The sequence below is a fragment of the Falco punctatus genome (assembly GCF_963210335.1).
Source record: "Falco punctatus genome assembly, chromosome: 3".
Taxonomy (NCBI): domain Eukaryota; kingdom Metazoa; phylum Chordata; class Aves; order Falconiformes; family Falconidae; genus Falco; species Falco punctatus.
Window position 1 is genome coordinate 94,307,030 of NC_137582.1, and position 20,590 is coordinate 94,327,619.

At 45.1% G+C, this 20,590-nt stretch overlaps 1 protein-coding gene across 1 annotated transcript in view; it reads left to right on the forward strand.

Annotated features, from left to right (window-relative positions):
• Positions 1–64: 64 nt before the first annotated feature.
• Positions 65–20,590, forward strand: part of DSP (desmoplakin) — a gene marked incomplete at its 5' end in the record, with an annotated part of 77,488 nt that continues 56,962 nt past the window's right edge. The window contains one exon of the mRNA XM_080379943.1: positions 65–842. The remainder of the gene's footprint in view (positions 843–20,590) is intronic.

A 20,590-nucleotide genomic window follows, 5' to 3' on the forward strand; every position in this document is an offset into this window, starting at 1 on the left:
ATAGGAAAGAATGAGTTTAACACTTGTACATGTTAAAATAATTTACCTGTGCAGATTTAACTTACTGTTAAACTCGCGTTGATTTGTTCCTGGGGCCTTATGCCCCTGCCTCACACTGCATGCGAGCTAGTTCAGTTTGTTCCAGAGCAGTGATCTGATTCAAACAGATGCTTGGAGGAGAGGCAATGGCGATTCAGAGACCTTATGCCTTCTTCACAGTACGGAAGCAAATTGAGTTAGCTGTCTTCTTGCAGGCATGGTGCCTTTGCTGCCTCCCTTTGCTTGTGTTACCTTTGATATTTTCATACTGAAAACTGAGTTTTGTGATTTGGGAGGCAGCTGTCCTTGTTGCCCAGTGCCCTTCTGAAGCAATCAGGTAGGTGTACCCAAACAGACTAAAGCCTAACCTTTCCCCCTCCTCACCCTTATCCCAACATAGGGCACCCTTGCTCTTAAGAATATTATGAACCAGGTATTTTTTTAAGCTGATCAAATGAGTATTTGTCACAAGATTAATCATGTGTGTTCAAGGCTGTGTAAAGGCTTGCGGCAGGACTTCTCTGTGGTGTGGCTCAGCATTACTGGTCCATGTTGTGCTAAGGTGCTCCAGCTTGCTCTTAGGGAGAAGTGACAGGCCCACTCTGCTCATAAGTGACCCACCTGGACTGGGGCAAAGGTACCTTGCTGAAGACAGACCACCTTCTCTCTTGACAGCTGCTTTGACCACCGAGGTTGACAAGTCTTAGGAGAGATGTCCTCCTTATGCTGTAGCACATCAGCTGTTATCCCACTGCCTGCAGTTTCAGAATGCTGTGCCAGCACAGGGAAATGTTCTGATTCCAGTAAGTGTCTTGATATATTCTCCCACATTAGGGGTGGAGTTGATGCCATGGGGATTTATGCTTACAGGACGTGCATCCTCTGATGACAGAGAACAGCGTTTATCCAAGAATGGATATCCAACAGTGATGAGTTGGCCAGGGGTAGGGTGAAGCTTCTCTCTGCTCCTCACTTCCCACACCCAAAAGAGAGATGATGTTGGCCAGTTGCACACATGGTTGTGCTCCCCAGTCTGACCTTCACAACCTCTTTGGTGCCTTTGGCTAGAAATCTTGTAAGAGAGGAACTGGTCAGTGCTTCCAGATCTCTCTCTTTGTGCTCCCTGTCTTCCTGTCTGGAGAGGGGTTGATGGCACTCATATACAGTATGCATGTAAGTGTAGACAGTATTGCTGGAGCATGTTGGGAAGCAAGACTGGTATTTTCTCAGCAAATAGGGATGTTTGTTGGGAGACTTGAGATGAAATACCCGTATTTTGGAAAATGGCATTACATCAGGTGCAAGAAAGGAGGTGGCCTCTAACTTAGTGGTGAAGGGAGGAGGAAGTGCAAGAGCTACATTCAGAGGTGAGGGAGTACCATTGATGGCCATTTGTCTTAGCGCCATGGGCCTAGATGCTGCTAGGTGTATGGACACATTATTCTCTGCTTTTTCTTGCCGTTATGGGAGCTTGTGTAGCGACATAATCGGGCAGAGGTGGCCTTGGTGATGGCTACCCTGAACCTGACTGGTTGTGTTCATAGGTGTAGTACTGAAGGTTACTGAAATAGTAACAGCTTTGTGCCTTTTGCCCTTTAAATCCCATTGTATCAGGGATTCTTCCTGCTGACTGATGTATGTGTCTGTGGTAGCAGTTGTGGTTCATGAGGGTGTGTGCACCTAGGAAGGGTGTGTAGGGACTGGGGGTTGTGGAGGGCAGTGGATTGTGTCTGAGTTGTTGCCTTCCTCCAGCAACAGGTTATGCACTGGGAAGACCTTAGTGTTTTTGGTCAATTCTGTGAAGCTGAAGTGAATCTCTAAGAAGCTGTGTGTGCTTTAACTTTGTGTAGCTCAGCAGTGGATGATTTCACCAGGAAACTGGTCCGTGGCTGATTGGTGTGGGTTGGGGGTTGTCAGACACGAGAGACAACCTTTTCATTGGGACTAGGTGCTCTGAAGACAAGGATGGATGCTAGTCCTTTGCAAAGAGCCTGGAAGCCCCAGAGGCAGTGTGCCACTGGGGGTGTTTATCTCCTTTACCTGAGGAGACACTTCAAAGAAAGGAGGCTGCTATCATCTGTACTTGAGGGAAGAGGAAATGTCCCAGCCCACATAACCTTGTCTTCCCTGCAGGCTGTGCACCACAGCCTGATCAAGTTTGCCTAGCTCTAGCCATCCTGTAGCATGAAGGTGGTCCTGAATCAGTCATTTAGGACTGGAGTCCTGCTTGCAGTGATGTGCAACAGGACTGTCTGTGCAGGCTGTGCAAAGCATGAGCTATCCGCCTCGGGTGTCTTCTCTAGGGCATGTTTACATAGTCGGGGTGTTTGCAGAGCACCTGAGGTGGAGCAGGCCAGAAAAGCCCACACTGTGCAAGTGCAGGTGGCCTGGGGATAGCTGTTGCAGCTGGGTATGTGCTCGTTGAGGTGGGCTTTGAGTGCAGTTCATGTGTCCTGGTCAAAGATGTGCAGGTGTGAGATGTATACAAGTGAGGCAGTCCACAGGAGCGAGGTGGACCAGGAGCAGCTTGGGCTAGGACCAAGAGATGAGCCACCTTCCTGGTGATCCCTGAAGCAAGAGAATGGCTGTTGAGAAATCTTAGACTTAACTACCAAAAGGCACTGGTCTGATAGGGGGTGGGGAGGATGGGGATGAGATGTCATGACTTTGTATCCTGTGTTAAAGAAGAAGCTTCGAAGTTCAAAATGGCACAGATAGTCAGTTATGCTCTGTTGATATCAATGTATGATGAGGTAGGGCTTTTTCTCTCCAGAGACTTAAGATCTGATGAGGCACAATCACTTTGTTTGCCATAGCAGCTTGGTTATGGTGCGCCCTGCTGCTGGCGCTTGTGCAGACAGAGTGCTGCCAGGGCAGGAATGCCAGTACCTTGCGTAACGAGAACTGGGAGACAAACAGCTCAAGGAAATGCTTCCCCTTTATCTTCCTTAATCTTCCTTATCCCCCTCCTCTCTGAGACTGCACTTACTGGTAGGCGTCTTGGGTCTCTTGGGGGCTATTGCAAGTGTTTCCATTGAGGAGCTCACTTGATGGTGCGCGGCACAAATGAACAGACCCTGGAGAGGTGGGCAGTGAGGTAACTGGTGGGCTGCGGCTCCTGGAGATGACCCTGAGAGGTTACTGCAGCGGTGAGGCTGAGTTTTGGGGGTGTGATGCCTACCTCTAAGACTGAGAATTCCCTTCTGTTGACTGTTGCTCTGCTGCTCACTGGGTGTTCCAATGTCAAAGTGGAGCATTTAGATTATTGCTATTTTTTCCTTCTTTTGAACAAGAACATCTGTACTGAGGTCATGGCATAAACTCAATTGCTTTGTCACTGTGGCTTTGGGAATGTTTCTGCAAGCAAGGCTTTTTATATTGTCTGATGTGTTTTTCAAAGCACAAATGTTTTGTAATCTGTCTTCTCTGAAAATGGATTGGAGTCCAATTCTGTCAGGCAATCACTGAATTTTGGCAGCTGCAAAAGCACAGTTAACTGTTAGCTGCTTTAATACTCCTTTCTGGCTAAAGTAGAAACACTAAACGTCTAAAATACCAGTCGTGAAATCAAAGCCCGTATAGGTAAAATATTGAGTTGGAAAATGTTATTATATTTTAATTTAAGGAGCATATAAATTTCAAGCTAAAGACAAAATGTGTTTAACCAAATCTTAAAACAATGTGCTGCCTGCATCTCCAGTCTCTGCATCACCGAGTTGGCACAGGGAAGAGCGTAGCCAAGGGGATGGAGCAGCTGCCTTGTGAGGAGAGACTGAAAAGGCTGGGTGAGACTCCTCCTTACCAAATGCAGAAAGCAAAGTGAGATGAGGGAAGGTTTAAGAAATCATGAAAGCAGGCAGAGTGAATGCAGAAGTGCTCTCCACCAAACACTGCAAATAGTGGAGCTAAGAGGAACTGGCTTAAACGAGCGGAGGATTGGTGTGAAAGAGGCAGGAGAAGGCACTTTACACACAGAGTAGGCTGTTGGTGGGTTGCAGCAGAGCGTTGCTTGTGGTGTTTAAACCAGTGCAGGTAAGCACAGGCTGAAAATTAGTTGTCTAATCTGAGATGCTGCTTTTTTTTTTTTCTTTAGATCATGCTGAGCGTTATGAAAGACATCAAATTCTCAGGCACAGGTCAGATGCTTGGAAAAATGCACTTCAGAGAATTTGCGGCCAAAAGATTTAGTGACGTTTGAAAGCTTAAGTGTGTAGAGTGGGAATATTTATGACTCTGCTATCAAAGATAAGAATGTACAAAAGCATTAATCCTGTGTTCCAGGGCATTCCCAAGTAGTCCCATCTTCCCAGTCATTCACTGGCACTCAGTGGAAGAGGTATGAAGGGGAGGACTAGGAGGGAGATACTTTTAGCTAAGATATGCTAAGTTCCAAAAAAATGCTCATCAGTGAGGTGCTGGAGGGTTTTTGGGAGTTCATAATCTTCCTGAAGGGCCACAGTGCCAAACAGCTGGCTTGCACTCGGAGCAGCTGGCATCAGGCATCCTCTCAGTTCCAAGGTCCGTGCCAGGCTGCTATGAATTTGTTGCTTCTCCCACGCTATGTATTTTATTACATGTAGCAAGAGAAGCATTGGAAGGTGGAGTTTTGTGGATTTGGTTTCCCTGTGATGAAGCCAGTAAAACCAGCTTTGCATGTAAGGAAATGTCTCCTTAGAGGGTTTTCATTTCCATGCTGAAATATTTTGATTAAACAATGCAAAACTAGCTGTGACAGGCTGCATGTTTGCTTTTGGCATGTGTGCTCAGGCAAGAGTCACACCTATGGTCCAATGTTTTCTGAGGACCAATGTGTCCTGCAGCTTCTGGTCACAGCTAGTAGAGAAGCTAATGCTTGAGTGCGGAGGTGAGAGATGGATCCCAGAATACTGGATTGCTTGCCTGGTTCTCCAGATGAATCTTTACGTGCTCTTTTCACCTTACAATTGTACAGCCAGAGTATGACACTGTCAATACGATGCACAGATGCAGAACACGGCAGGTGCTTTGTCTCAGTGTGCCCTTCACCCTGGCCTTCTCCCTTGGGCTGTGGTTGCAGAAGTGCCTAGGGATCTCTTGTCTGGTTATGGGGACCTCCCTGTCTTCACCTCTCGCCACTAAGGAAATGAAAGGATTTGGACACTCAGTGAGTGAAGGAGGACCTAAGGAAAGTGTTTTTCACTCTCAATGAACTTCTAAAATGTTCTATGGTAAACAGCTTTGCAGATCGATTTTTTTTTTTAAATTGAAAAAGCTAATGAATTTTATTTTGAAATTTATAGGGCATTGCTGTAAAAATAAATACATAACTTTATAACTAACTTTTTACAGTTGTAATTTTGGTCCTTCTAAAATGTTACTAGACTTCAAAGCAAAAATGCTGACCCTCTGCCTTAGCATCTCATTGCTTTCTTGGTCTTGATGTAATCTTATGTTCCTTGTGCTAATTCTCATATCCTCTAGAGGGAGAAGTATGTTCTTGCTCAGATTATGTTGAAAAGTGTTTAAGGCTGCCTTCGTATATGAAAAGTGCTAATGGTGTTTCAGTTCTCTGCATAACTTTCTATAAATTTTGGTGTATTTGTGCATGGCACCTAGATTTTTTTTTATTGCCCCTGCCCCGCCTCCTGAGTTTATAGTTCTTGGACAAATTTTATACTTTCAGAGGCGATAAGGACATAGTTTGTTCTGGGCCAGGCAAGGGCCACAGCTATGGTATTAATGCAGGGTTTAGGATGAGGTTCTAGATGACAGACAACAAATGCCAAGAAGACCAGTTTTCCCCCTTACATATGAAGACTCGTGAGAATCTAAAAAATGGTAGCGATGCCATTTTACAACTGTCCAAACTCATGGGCATAAACACCAATCTTTTGTGTAAATGCAGTAGTTGGCAATTGTTTTGCCACAATCACTAACCCTAAACACAGTTTGAGTTGTTGACAGCTGCTCCTCCACCCCATGGTTGTTTGTTCGTATGTCAATCCTTTGAAAATAAACTTGGCCCTTCTTCATGACGTGCAACAACCTGCCTCTGACCTCTGCAGCCTGCGTGGAACTGTAAGCTCTCCTAAGCAGCAACGCGAATGCTAGACCTAGCCTACAGCACTAGATTTAAGACTATCTCTGTAATCTAGCCCAGAGATCCATGTCTGCTTTAGACTTTGCGGAGGTCACAGGGCTGGGATTGTTGGGCAGGACTTGCAGTTGGCAGGTATCGCTTGGGGGTTTTCTGTGTGTGGTGTTCGTTGTGTGTTTTTTGTTTTGTTTTTTTTTTTTTTTTTTTTTTTAAGGCAACTAGCTATATCGGGTGGCTGCAGAACAGGATGAAAGATGTGCAGTGACCCTTCTCCTGGCATTAGCACTGGGCTAAGGGCTGATGTGAAGGCTAGTGATAGGGATTATGAGGACAGAAAGCTTGGTTCATAGCTGTCCCCTGGAGAGGCTGCTGGATCCAGAGCATTTACTTGGCATTCTTGCTCTTAGGCTTTGCTTTTCATCCCCTTACCTAATCGGAGCCCCAGCCCTCGAAGCCTAGCATGAACTCTGTGCTCCAGGCTGTCACCCCCCTACTCATCCAGGGCTGGTTCTCTGTAGCTGGCTGCAGCCCCCCACTACTCATCAGGGTCCAGGGGCAGACCTAGCTTCTCGGTGCCTCCAGCCCTGAGCTCTAACCCCAGTTCCAACTCTAGTCGTACCCTGAACAGGAAAGTCCTGTATTCCCCAGGCATCATCCTGGGACGTATGATCAGCACCAGCTGTCATCCCAGTCCTCTGGCACCTAAATAAACAAGAAACAAAGCTGGTTCTTCAACCCCTTCAATTCCTAACATAAACCTATGATCGGATGCAGCCAGCAGCTTGCCAAGCTGGTGCTGTCCCAAACCAGCCTAGTTTGATGTTACTTTAGGATCCAGAAATGAAATTATCTGTTCATTCCTCTCTATCCTTAGCCCTGACTGTGGTTTGCCTGAAAGGTGGATGGGACTCGGGATGGGCAGCTCTGTAAAGTCTGAGTGAATGTTTGTACCATCAAAAATGATGCTGAATCCTGAGCAGGGAGATATGCGGGTCTGTTACCAACACTTTGATTAGGGATCCGGACAGCAAATCTGAACAGGTGTCATTTCTTTCTGGATTCTTCACTGCACAGATTGGTGTTTGCAAGGCGTATAGGTTCAAGTCAGCATTTTGGTAAGGTTACTGTTAGCCTATAAATAGTCAAAGCAGGTTGGAGTCAAGGTTTGGAGAGGTGGGGCTGGGTAAGCAGCTCCTTAGATCTACTAAGGATTGAATGTTGAGTTGGGGTCAGGTGCGTTGAGTTCTTTGGGGTAAGGTTTGCTCTGAGGGGGTAAGAGTTTTGGTCTGCACACTAGGCTTTGTGTTTGGGATGTGCAGAACCTGGAGAGCTGTGATTTGGCAGGACTAGATGAAGGCTGATGCTGACTAGAAATGGTGGAGGGTTTGCTGGTTGTTGCTGTTTAAAATAAAAATTCTAATCTGTGTGCTTGAGATAAGGTGTTGATTTTCATGCTTTTATACTTCTGGTTAGAAAAGAATCTTGAGGAATTGTTTGTCCTCTGCCCTCGTCAGGTTTCTCATTCTGTGGTCCTTGGACAGGCATGAACTTGTGGATTGTAAGTGTGCATGTGTTGCAGACTGGGCTACAGCCAGGCCTTTATGTGGACTTGAGAGCTACCACAATGCGTGGTAGACCTCAGGTCCAAAAATACTTGGTCCTCGAGGAAATGTAAGGAGGTAATACCATGCTGCGTGAAACACGCTGGTTATACAACTTGCTTTGGTCTAATAGCGGTGAATATGGGAAGCAGTTGTTCTTTGGTGATAGCTCAAGTGATGGAGCAACAGTCTGAATAGACAAAGCTAGAGGGGGCAAGAGCAGTTGTTGAGGAGAAGGGGTTGGCACTTTGTGGTTCTGCAGCCCCTTTTGCACCATTGCTCGTTCTGGATGCTGTCACCGATCTATCCACCATGCTCTTGAGTGCTTGCCAGTTCCCAGCGATTGTAGGTCCAACCTGACCTCAGCTCCTCACCTTCACCATAGGCTACACATCAGCTACACATGGGGCAAACCAAAGAAACAGTGGGGAGCACTGGAGGCTCTTTTCAGGGCAGTTTTGTCTTGTTTAAAATGCTACTCCCTGTTGGGGGTATGTGACTGAGGTGGCAGATGTGCAGTGACTTGCCTCCATGACGTCAGGAGCATCAGTGCAGCCGAGGGTGTGATTAATTGCTGGGGATGGGTAGGGACGCGACCAAGGGCTCAACTCCTGCTAAAGGCTCAACTCCTTGTGTAACTGATGGGAATTGAGCTTTAAGGTTGGCTTAAAATGGGGCTAAAGAGTTCACGGCTGAGTAGGGAAGACAGACACACAGTTTCTTGAATGTGTTGTATTTTTGGTGTTGGGGCACATTAGTGTTGGTGCAGCAGGAGAAAGTGAATTGTTCCTTCAAAGTTGTTTTTAAAGGATTTAAAAGAACAATTCAGTAGTCAGTTACAGGTGTGTTTTCTTTTTTCTGAGAGTCTAATGATTACTGGTTATAGCACTGAAAAATACTGAAAAAGAGGAAAATACCGTATTTGTATGATCTCTTTCAGTCATCCAAAGTGCTTCCATTAAGATCTACTTCAATGTTATACACATGATAGGTGGTGGAGAAAAAAAGCCAGTCTTTCCTCAAAGCTGAGCAAACTCCAGCCTACAATGGAAGTATTTCTTAATAAATAAATAATAAAAAAAGCAAAATTTATTGTGTAAAAGTCATAAAACAATTTGAACTTGCCTTCAGCATTGGCTTTCCAAGTACTTAAACAAATACAAAACTTTCCCAAGATACTGGCAAGTCAGTCCCTGTCAAACATGTTTTATGGGCTATTTCCCCTCCCACAGATGAACTAGGAACTCTAGTCTTTTTCATTTGGGAAAGCTGGTAACAATGCCCACAGACGTTGCTGCTAAGTGGTTTCCACTTAAATAGAAATGAGACGTCAGCTTTCTGTGACCAGTCAGGCCCTTTTTTGGGGGAGTCTCTCAATTATGTTAAGTACTCTGTGGCTGCCTATGGGTTGTGCTGTGCAGAATTGAAGGATTACTGTTAGTATGGGATGCACAGTATCTCTGCTGTTTGCATTGCTCTGTGTATAGTTTTGAAAGATGTTCAGTGGGCACATTCTGTTGACAATTGGTGAGGCTGGTTGGTGTGATGGCCTTTGCTTTGTGCTGACTGGGATGCTGGAAGCATTAGAAACAGGAGCTGAGAGTAATGAAATTAAGTTTGGTGGCAAGGCTTAGATGAAAATGAAGTGCATTTCAGTTGAGTCTTGAAGGTAGCTGTTATTGATAGCACAGCCAGGAGAACCGATGAGTTTTGTGCTGAAAGGAAAGGGGACAAGCAGGGGAGAAAAAGAAGATGATGCAACTGAAATCCTTCGACATAAGGCAGAGAATGCGTAGAGCCGCCAGCACGTGCTGTGCTGCGCTGTCAGCCGTGTGTGCCTTTAGGGTGCCAGTGCATTGAGAGCACCTTCAGACTTAAGCCAGCTCTTTGCTGATGCTTATTTGCTATCTCCTAATTATGTTAGCCAGGACCATGGGGGGATGTAAGCTCCCAGACCAACGCAGTGGCCCTTGCAAAAGCCTCTGGTGGGTGATCTCTTCTGGGAGTTTGCTTTGCACATAAGGGGCAGTACAGGCAAAAGATGCAAAGATTCATGTGGGAAGCAAACAAAGAGCAGGCATGTGAAAACTGTAGTTTGTTAGGAGCAGGTTTACTCACAGGGTAGCTGTAGCCTCACACTGCTGAGTGGCTCCCAAGCTGCTGGCAGTGTTCATCAGGCTGCACAGGACGAGGCTATTGAACCGCTTGTGCTTTGGATGAGGCTGTGATGCACAGCCATCTTGTGTTGATACAACTTTTGGCAGTTGAGCAGTTTGGTCAGGAACTGCGATGCTGCATAGATGTGTCTAAAAGAAAAAGCTGCAGAACTCTTCCAGCCTTTGCCGATGGTGAGACCAAAAACCTGAGTGAAGCAAATGGCTCTATGTGCATGGGTGTAGGAGCAGCTACATGATTCAGGGCTACGAAGGAGTTTTGGTACAGACTACTTAGAGGTCCAGTTTAGGGGCTGTCAGCGTTTCTGGGAGAGGTGAATTTAAAGGAGAGGTTTAAAGGAGGATGGATGTAGTGAGTGACACCTGGAATTCCTTTTGTTTGTAAGAGGAGGATGGGTGGCTTTTGTGGGCAGGAGATGGACAGCAGGGGAGGTAGTGCTTCCTCTGCTATTTCAAAGTAAAGATTCTTCCACATCCCTCTTGCAAGTTATAGTGAAACCCTTCCAAATGCTACGGGCCAAATTTTGTTCTCAGTTACGCCCATGCAACCTTACTGAAGTCAGCAATTGTCTGTTTTGCAACCGTTGCCTGATGCAATAACTTGAGGGCTACATATCTTAAAAGTTTTAAGATGTGCTTGCATTCCCAGCACTGTGACAGCAAATAATGCTGGGCATGAAATTGCTGTTGCCTGAGTAATTGCTGAAGAATAACTGAGGTCAGTGGCGTTGCATGGTTGTAACTAACTGCGTGGGGCCAGGACCTATCTGTGAGTTCATTGGTACCCAGGAGAGATGGGCCTGTCTCTTCCTCCAGCTGGAATGCCACTTTCCCACATCAGACACTCCCTGCAGTAATTATACCCTTTTTAAACTCACCCTTTAGCAATTACTTGCCTAAGCCCTGCTTCAAACTGACATCATTGGAAAGTCCAATAAAAATACAGCACACTTTCAAACCATCCCAGGAAAGCAGAATACTGTATTATTAGTAGTATTTCAATGCAGCTGTTTGCTGATTATTTTCTTAACTTTATCTCGTAACAGGAGTTTGAGCTCCCTCCCAGCAAATGGCCTCCAGGGTGAGCAAAGTCCTTGTCTTCAGTGACATGTTGGCCTCAAAGGGCTTTGTGCTGATTCCTTTCTTTTTAACTTTGCAGTTCTGAATGCTTTCTTCTGGAAGACCCAATCCTAACCTTCTCAGATCTCAAAATGTCAGCCATCACTAAACCAGCAGTTGTCTTGGTTATTGTTTTTCAAAGTACTTCTGTGTTCGTCTTTCTTTCCTTTTTTAAAAAAATTAATTTTCAAGTTGACCACTTTTTTAAAAGCATAAAGGCATATTCAGAACTTGCATTTGCTCTGGGAGAGAAGAAAACTGGCAGCTTGCTTTACTTCTTGAATGTTGGGGTTTTTTTATGGTTGTTTGGTTTTGTTGTGGGGTTTTTTTTTGTAATAAAACTTCAAATGGCTCCATGAATTGGACTGTCTATAAGGACACAGGAAGCTATCACTATTGTTGTTACAGGTAAAGCTGAAAAGTTGAATCTGAATCAGAGCAAATAGTTGAAGGGTTTAGGATTTTTTTTCCCATTATGATCCTGTCTGAACTGGCATACAGCTCATCCTATGACATCAGATTTTTTGGGGGTTTGTTTAATTCTTGGTTTGCATGGGAACAGTACTCCAGAAAAAACTTTCCAAACAAATAATAAGAAAGGAAACTACATGCAAGAAAAAAATCAAGGAAGGTAATTGGAAAAACTCGCAGGGAATGATCCCCGTTCTGTAACACCTGATGATGGAAGCATGAGGCTTTGCAATTGTAAACAGAATTTCTTTCCATCCTGCTTGGCAATCGTATTAATTTTCTGGGTGTAACCCTTTCATGTACGCAGCTGCACTCCCCATTCCCATAGCTAGGCATGCCGGGTAAACCTTTTGATCTTGCCTTCTAGCCTTTGCTTGCTTGCATTGTGTTTGTTACAACTTTTTCAACTCCTCCGGACCAGGGTGTGATGGATGATCCTGGAGGAGCTGCCCTCTAGATCTCTGTGATTATACTGAGTTGATGGTTTCTCCCTGACAGGTGCAGGCAAGTTGATTTAAAACCAAAACAAAACAAAAAAATCTTTTTAGTAAAGCGAAACCTACTTAGTGTCAACTCCTTCCTCTGCTGTCGTGCTCAGGTCGGGAGAGTGGAGCTTTATTTCTGGTTTCCATTTCTGCCTCTGGCACAATCATCTCTTTGAATCGTAAATGCCTTGCCTTGTACTGCCTCTTGTCCTTTGGTACCAGCAACGGCTGTTCCTCCAGAAGCCAGATGCTCTGGTCCCTGGGAGAGCACTCCCACAATCAGCGACGTGCTTTTACCTTTTCCTTTCTTCTTTGTCTGTTGGTTTGTTAGTTTTTGGTGGTACTGACCCACCGGCTGGGGAAGTCACAGGGCTTCTCCCACCATTTGCAGCAGGCTCTGGGGAGGCATTAGACTGAATCCTGTGCTGAAAGCCCCTGTTAACGTGTATCTCCCTACTGTGACCTGGTAGATGCCACAGAGTGTTCAGAAAGGTACTGCTGGTCTTTCCAGCAGCTTCCCTCCCCCGGAACTGTGGTGGGTTTTGCAAGTGTTTGGTGTGTTTGCAAAGCACCGTAAGTGAAAACAACAGTTGGATTATTTTTTTTTAACCCCACCACCCCGCCTCTGATTTAATAGTTTAAAAGGCTCCTTGCAAAATCATAACTGTGTCGTCTTGCTGGTTTGGAGGTTGCAGCATGACTGTGATCAGCCAGAGCAGACGTGCTTGTAATAGGTGACATACCATTCTCTATTTCCTGTCGTTTGATATTAGGGAAACCTTTTAATTTTTGAAGTGCTGCCCACATGCTCTTAGCAGGCTTGAGGAAACGTGAGAGTAGTGGTGCACAGGATACTTTGCTGTTGGTGAGAGCCAAACACCTTTCCCATTAGCTCTGTGCAGGTGTATTGGTAAAATTTTGGTTATCTTTTGTAAGGTAACACAAAGCCATCGTCTGCATGTCATTTGTGAAGCAATATCAAAAAGCACGTTTCTTTAAAAATATATAGTCTTGAATAATTATGCAATTTGGAGCATGGTGCTTTCTGGGTTTTTTTGGGTGTGCATGCATCAATGAAGCTGATCCTTTCAAAATAAATACTGTGGATTTTTCTTTTTTTATAATGGAGGAAAAACAAACCCTGTCCCCAGATCACCATGTGATGCCTGAGGAGTTTGGATCGAATCGTGCATTGAAAGATGATGATATACAAAGCACATGCGTCAACTCAGCTACTTTTTAATCTGTTCTGTGATTTGTCCACACTCAGCAGCTTTTTTTTGGCTGCAAAGACTCCAGCGCAGCACTTCAGGCAAAGGCGTTACCCAAGCTACCTTAGTTGATGAAACTAAAGTTGCTTCCTGAGCGTTACTGTCCTGTACATTGTTGGACGAGCTGGCTCGGCATCTGTGGCCAATTTGGATGTCTGCAAGTGATTTATTGTGCTCTGAAATGCGATTGCTTCATGTATAGCATCTGATCTGGGACCACCACTGGGAGCCATCCTTGCTGAAAGTGGGGGAGAGATTAAAGCCGGTTGAAGAAAAAAGGAATATTTTTTTTTTTTATGGTCCTTCATGGTAGTTTTTCTTCCTAATAAATCTTTTAATAAAAGATGGAAAATTCTAATTCTCTGAAACATCTGAGCTCCAGTCTTTCCTGGTGGTTTCCTTTTGGTAGTGAGTTATTGGGAGATGACGTGAAGGCTTGCAGAGGGCTGCCTCTTCTGAAGCCTGCGCAAGGGATTTCAAAATACAAATTAAAAAAAAAAAAAAGTTCTTGTGAGCAGTCAGGCCTTGATTAACAGGGGAAATTCATTAGGATGCATTTGGTCTTGATGATTTGAAGGCAGCAGTCCTTCAAGGTCTTGCGTATGGGTGAAACTCTGCAGGGACGAGCTGAGAAACAGTGATCTTACAGCAGGAATCCCATCTCCTTTTCCCTTTACTTTCTCATAGTTATCTGAAATACCTTTCTGAGAGGTAGTCAGTGTTTAATGTGTTGTTACATTTGTTGACGGTGAAGTGTGTGTTGTGTAGGTACATGTGAAAACAACGGTTGACATGTTAAGTAACACTTGGTAATAATATGCGAGTACTTGAATAGCAATACTTAATTGATACAGTCTGCGACTAGTGTCAGAGAAAAGTACGGTCATGTATAGGTGTAAGTATTAATGCAGGGATTAATACGTATTTTCTTATATATAAAGATGCTCTGACCTTGTCTGATGTGCAATGAAGTATAAAAGCAATTACCATCAAAGAGGTTCATCAGAAAAAAAGTCAATACAATACAGAAAGAGGTCAGAAAATAACATGTTTCTTAATTTTAATGAAAACAGATGGTATTTTCCCAACTCTTGAGTCGCTGTGAGGGGAAAAAAAAACAACTTTTCATCTCTTCCAGCAAAAATTGTTCTGTGTAAAAATGTGCCATAAATGTCCTTCTCCTTCCAACCACAATTTATTAATGTAAACCTCATGAGTCTAGTATGTAGGGCATATACAGATATGAATATTTAGACAATTAAAAAAAGATATCCCTTTTGATATTTTCTCTGGCTGAAAAAGTGAAGATAATACAAATAATGCTAACATATTTACAAAACTCAACAGCCTTGGCACAAATATGGTAGTATCCTAAAAGAGAAAAACACATGCAAATGTGTAGTACTTAGCATGACAGTCTTAGAATTTTTGAAAGTAATAGATATATTTCTTAGTTATTTCCTTTCTAAGTTAATGCCTGAAGAGCTATCCCACAATAATATTTCTGACCTGATGACAACTGTGTGTGGGCATGCACTTAATGCTGAGATGTGTGTTTGCAAACTCCAGGTAGTGGGTAGGGGCGTGCATGGTATTGGCATGGTTCTTGGGTGTGACGTGACCTTTCCTAAATGTGATGAACTTTCCATGCCAAACAGACGCTGTGCAGCTGTTGAGAAGAAGGGGGCGTTCCTCAAGCAAGTGTGGAAGGGTATTTCATCTATGGTTCTGTGTCTGGTACCCCTTTGTGGCTGCTATTTGGGGTTGAACAACAAGTTGGCCTGAAGGTTGAGTGCCTTCAGGACTGAGAAAGGTCAGTCTCTCCCGGGAGACCCCTGCTGCAGCGTGCCTGGTACCCCTCTGCTTGGCTGGCTGGTAGGTTGCTCTCTGGGGAAGGGATGGGATCTGGTGCTGTAATTAGAGAAATTAGTCAATAACGACAATGAATGAACGATTGGACCAGACTTGGTTTCAGCCACAGGGAAGCAGTGCTCACCAGTGCCAAATGCAGCACCAGCAGATGTGTCAGGTGTTCAAACCACTGGTCTGCTGGGAGAATGAGTCCACGAGCAGCATGCGGACTTCTGTGGGAAGCCTTGCTAAACTGGGAGATGATGTGCACATGTGGATGCAGGTTTGCTGTCTGTCGCTGAAGTCAGCGTCTGGGTGGAGTGCAAATCCTAATTTTATAGGTACTCTGGTGGAGCTGTTGTCCCGTGTGTCCAGTACACCCATAAATATCCACACCGTGTTATTACCGAAAGAGCAATGTCAGTTAAAGGGAAGATTAGTTGCTACGGTAATTAAAGAATTATTGAAAAACAAGAAGCCTTCACCAATTGCTATGAGAGATGTCATCCCTCGGGGAAGGAAAAGTGAATGCAGTGGAGGGAAGTCACCAGTGATGCCTCACCTGAGTCTGCTGGGCAATATATCTGTAAATGAGCAGGGAGGGGGTGAGAAAATATGTGGGCAATTCTGAGCTATCAGGGTGAGAATGTTGAGGGTCAATTGAGAGGGGCTGCAGAAGGAGTTTGTGATGCTGACTGGATAAAGAAATAGTAGGTAAAATATAGTATAGAGAAGTGCAGGGTGGTGTACCTGATGAGGAGAACAAAAACAATCCCAACCTTACGTATACTGTGATGGGTACCAGGCTGGTGGCTGCCACGCAAGAATGAAGTCTGGGGTTAGAAATGAGCTGTGAAAATCTGCATTATCCTCTTAAAAAATCAAGTAAGTTCTAGGAAAGAGATGGTAAATGGAAGGGAAGGTGTCAACATGTCACTGTGTACATGCATAGCTCTGGTGTCTCTCTTAAAAACAAATTTGTAAAGCTGGAAGAAGTACAGAGAAATGTGTTGGGGATGACGAGAAGCACAGAATAGTCACTCTGTGAGAATTCCTTCAATGGCCTAGGGTGCATCAGCAAGGAGAAGAGAGGCCAAACAGCAGTCTACAAAATTATGGAAAGGAGGAGGTAGATAAAGGAATAATGGCTTGCTGTCATTTCTAATGCAAGGTCTAGCAAAAAGCCAGATCTAAAAGAAGATGATAACGATACTTATTCACAGTATGTCCATTTTAGACACTTAAGGTTTACATGGAAAAGGATTGTATAAATTCACAGAAAGGAATCTACTGCATCTGAGTCAAAACGGTCGCTCCTCTGATGCAGTGTCTAACTCGAGGCTCAATGGATGCTTGAGAAAGATCTGGGGAAGTATTGTTCTGTGCTTGCCTTGCACGCACGCAGCTCTGTAGGTATGTGCCCTGGACTACCCAGTGGAGCCTGAGGTTGATGGACCAACCTTTTGTTTTGTGTTCGATAAGCTTGTTTCTGTTCACAGCATCTGTCACTCAGATCCTTGGTGCATAGCACTGCGTCTGCCTTGGGTGTAAGGAAAGGGATCAACCTGAGAAGCAGATTAAGTATATAAGATTATTTGCCTAAAGCATCCCCTTCCATATCAGTTGGTAGTGGTGCCCGCAGCTCAGACTGGACCCTGGGCTGTGCATGTCCACGGCCTTTGGAGCCTCAGGAGATCTGAACAAAATGTACTGTGCCCCTGTTAATGGCGGTTTCTGGGTTACCAATGCAGTATTGAATGGTTCAGGTGCCAACAAGCATTTTGACAGCACCGTTAGTGCTTTGCAGTTGCCCAGGTGGTACACTGTTGCTTCTGCTTTTGGTCATTTGCCTGCAGTGACTCTTCTTGACCAGTTCATATGGCTTAAGTTGCCTACTCTGTAGTTTAACCTGTCTGTAGACATGGACATGGGAAGTAGCACATGCCACCTTTTACTTACATGGAGGAGGAGGACTTGCTTACGTAGAGCTAAATGGGACCATTTCTCATTTTTGGAGGGTGCAAAGCACAGGAAAGTCATGTGCTACTGTCCACACAGGACATCCAGTTGACACAGTCACACTAGGCAGAAGCAGACAGTGTGGAGAACATGATTTGAAAAGAAGGGTTGTTAAAAAAGCCCCTATGACTTCTCACTTATTAATGTGCTTCTTTCCCTGAAGATTGCAGGAGTGTGGTGGGGACCACGGAACCGGGCAGGTTCTTGTGCTGGCTCCGTGCAGCACACAGCCAGATGGCTCCTGGAGCCCACCACTGACACCTGGGGTGGTAAGGAGAGAGGGAAGCATGTTCCTGTAGCTCACTCCTGCCTGTGGTCTTTCATGAGGCTCTGTTTTGCTCCTTATAGGTGACAAGAGCATGGCAGATAGGAAGAGCAAGACATTGCAGGACTTGCTCCTTCATTCATAAATTTTATAGTACTATTTCTTGCATTGTAGTGAGGTTTAAGCAAGTTTGGGGTCCCTTTTGGCTGTAGGCAGCCTTCTCCCGGAAAAGCATAGAAGCCTTAGTAGCTGTGTGGTAAGTAAAAGGTGGAGGAAAGGAAGAAATACCGTCATTATGCCATGTGGCTGTGCAAGATCTTACTGTGGTTCATCTGGGGTCACGTGGGTCTCAGGGAGGAATTGCTCAGCATCTCCCCCAGCTAGATAAGAAGGCTTTCAAATAAGAGAATGGATGAAATGAATAATGAAATCCAGCAGGCGCAAACATCTGCTGGAACTGCTGGTTGCCGCCTTCTCTAGTGGGAAAAAGGAGGCAAGAGTAGGACCAATCTCATGGAAGCGGTATCCTGAAGGATTGGTTTTACGTACAACCATGGGGGTGGGTCACAGTCCTTGGGCCATGCAGCAGAAGGGGCTGTACTCTCCTGACGTCACCTGGAGATGCTGTCATTCCCTGTCCATTCCTGAGATGGAAGATAGTGCTGCTTTTATTTGGGTCAGCCAAAAGTGTAACAGGTTGGGACTAGTTGTAAAAGGGTATGTTCATCCACACAGAGATTGAATGTACTAGTGAAAAAACCCTGTGACAGAAATTTAGCTGGGCAGCTTAACAAGCAAAATCTCCCTGGGCATCGCAGTGGTGGGATGGGTTTTCTCTCCTTCCCCCTTTATTTGCTGTGTCACTTCTAATCTCTGCAGGCAAGGGACAGGGTCTGGCTTGGTTGTGATCTTTCTGCAATATAAAAGTTGTTATTCAGTGCTCATGATCAGTATTGTTTGCTTGGCTTATATTGTCTTTTCAGGTTGAATACACAGCACATTAAAAAGCACATAGTAATAAATAGCGGAACTATAAATGTATTTTGGCTTACTCCTCAGCTGCTATAAATTATTCTGTATGCACTGAAACCTCCTGATAAAGTACTGCCTTACTACATGGCATAGTAAAAGATACGTTTAAGCAGGTTTAAGAAGAGACATTAATAAAGTTAAGGCCAACTGACAGGCAATTTGATGAAGTGGTTTGAAATAAAAAGCTTTTGACAGAGGTATTCAGTGGGATGGGTTTACGAGCTCTGCTGCAAAACACAGTGAGAGCACGATGACCCTTTGCAGGTTCCTCCCCCGAGGTTCCCAGGGCTGCCTGCGGAGCGGGTCTCTGAGCGGGCTGCAGCTGCCACTCGCCCGTTGGGGGCTAAACCGTGGCTGGGAGCCACATCTGCCAGCTTGGGCTGCTGCGGCAGGGCACTGGAGAGCACCAGGAAAGGCCGTTACAGTAAAAGGTTTTGTTTATAAAGGTGGCACTTGAACTAGGCAGCAGGGAGCTTCACTCTCTTCCCATGCTAATCGTGTGCCTTTTGAGGGTGAGAGCGTGGTGGAAGTAAGGCAGGATTAAAACTGGAGCGTGTCTGAGAGCAACAGTCAATGATGACATTTAGTATTGGCAGGAGGCATCAACACTTAATGTTATTCAATGCTACACGCCAATCATTCTGTTTCGTGTTGCACACCGTGGCATTGGTTAGGGGTTATGAATTGGGCAGCGAGTCCTTCCCTGAGCTTCTTACCTCTTTTTCCTTGGTGTGGTATGCTAATGAAAGCCCTAGCCCAGCTCTTTCATCTTGTCCCATGCTCTCCTTTGTTGATGTAGAAAAGGAGCAAGGGAGGGGGCTCAGGCTGGAGAATGAAAGATAAAGGAAGTTTGTTTATGGCTGAGTCAGAGGACAGTCAGATGGAGAGTTTTCCTTGTAACTTAATAGCTGCATTAATCACTGGGACTGCAGCTACTCCCACTGACGGCCAGAAAAAGGGCCTCGGTGTCTCACAGCTTTGCTGATACCGAATGAGTTTGCTGCAAAGGCGCCCTCCTAGCAGCTTTAGAGAGCTTTTAATAGGCATGTAGGATGCGTAAAGATCTTTAATTATCTTGCATTAAACACAGCCTAACCTCAGCGGGAACAATCTCTTTCAGATTAAGTGAAATTATTTTGCTTAGTAGTGATGTAATCGGAGCATCCCTCAGCAGCTGCCTAAGAGCGGCTGTTTCTGCAAAGGAAATAAGGTCCGATAAGGCTAATACCTCACCACGCTGCATATACTAACATGGGGCTTACTGAGAAGCAATCAGTTTGGTATGGGTCAAACTTACAGAAGCCTTTGACTGTCTATGCTCAAACACGTGTGTGTCAGTCATGTAAATAAGGAGGGTTTTTTCCCCCTCTGGTGTCCTTTAAGAAGGGAGAGGTAAGATTCTGTCGCCGAACAGTTTATCCCAGCGGGAGGAAGCTCAGCACTTTACCCACTGGGCTTTGGCAGGTGCCTTTTACTGAAGCTTTTTGGGCTCCCGGCTTTCAGCTGAATCCATGTGCCTTGGTGCCAGGCAGAGGTTTTCTGAAGTAGATGCCTGAGGAACTGTAAGCCCCAGTGAAAACAAATGAGACTCACTAAGGTATCTTTGCAAAGTCTCCCTTAAATTGCTAACAAGGTGGAGGATCTAAAGTGACAGATTCTTCATTTATCTGAATGAGAATAGTACAAGAATGGGGGAAATCGGGGTAAACGATTGCAAAACCTCAAATTATTTATTTCAGTTGTACTCTCCTCAGAGATACCGTCCGCATTAGACACCCAGGTGCTGCGTTGTCTCCATTTCTGGCTCTTTGGGCATGCTCAGCCTCTGCTGTGGGCAGGGATGTGTTCAGTGCCTCTAAAATCAGAGCTGTGTTCCCTTGCTCCCTGCTGGGTCTCCTCCCATGCCCACGCAGGCAGCAGGCTGCAGCAGCAAGTGCCAGCAGCTCCCCAGTCTGCCCTCCCTCGCCTCTTGGCCGGAGCTTACCCTTTCCTCCCTGCCACTGCTGATGGTTCCCACTTATCCACGGCTTTCCTCTTGGCCTGCCCTGTGTTTGCTGGAGCCAACATCATGTCTACAATCCACACGGTGCACAGGGTTCAGAGTTTCTATTTATCTGATTGCTCAGTGTGTGCGCTTTTTTTATATCCCCCCTATAAAAATTACATCTCCTCAGTGTCCCACCCACT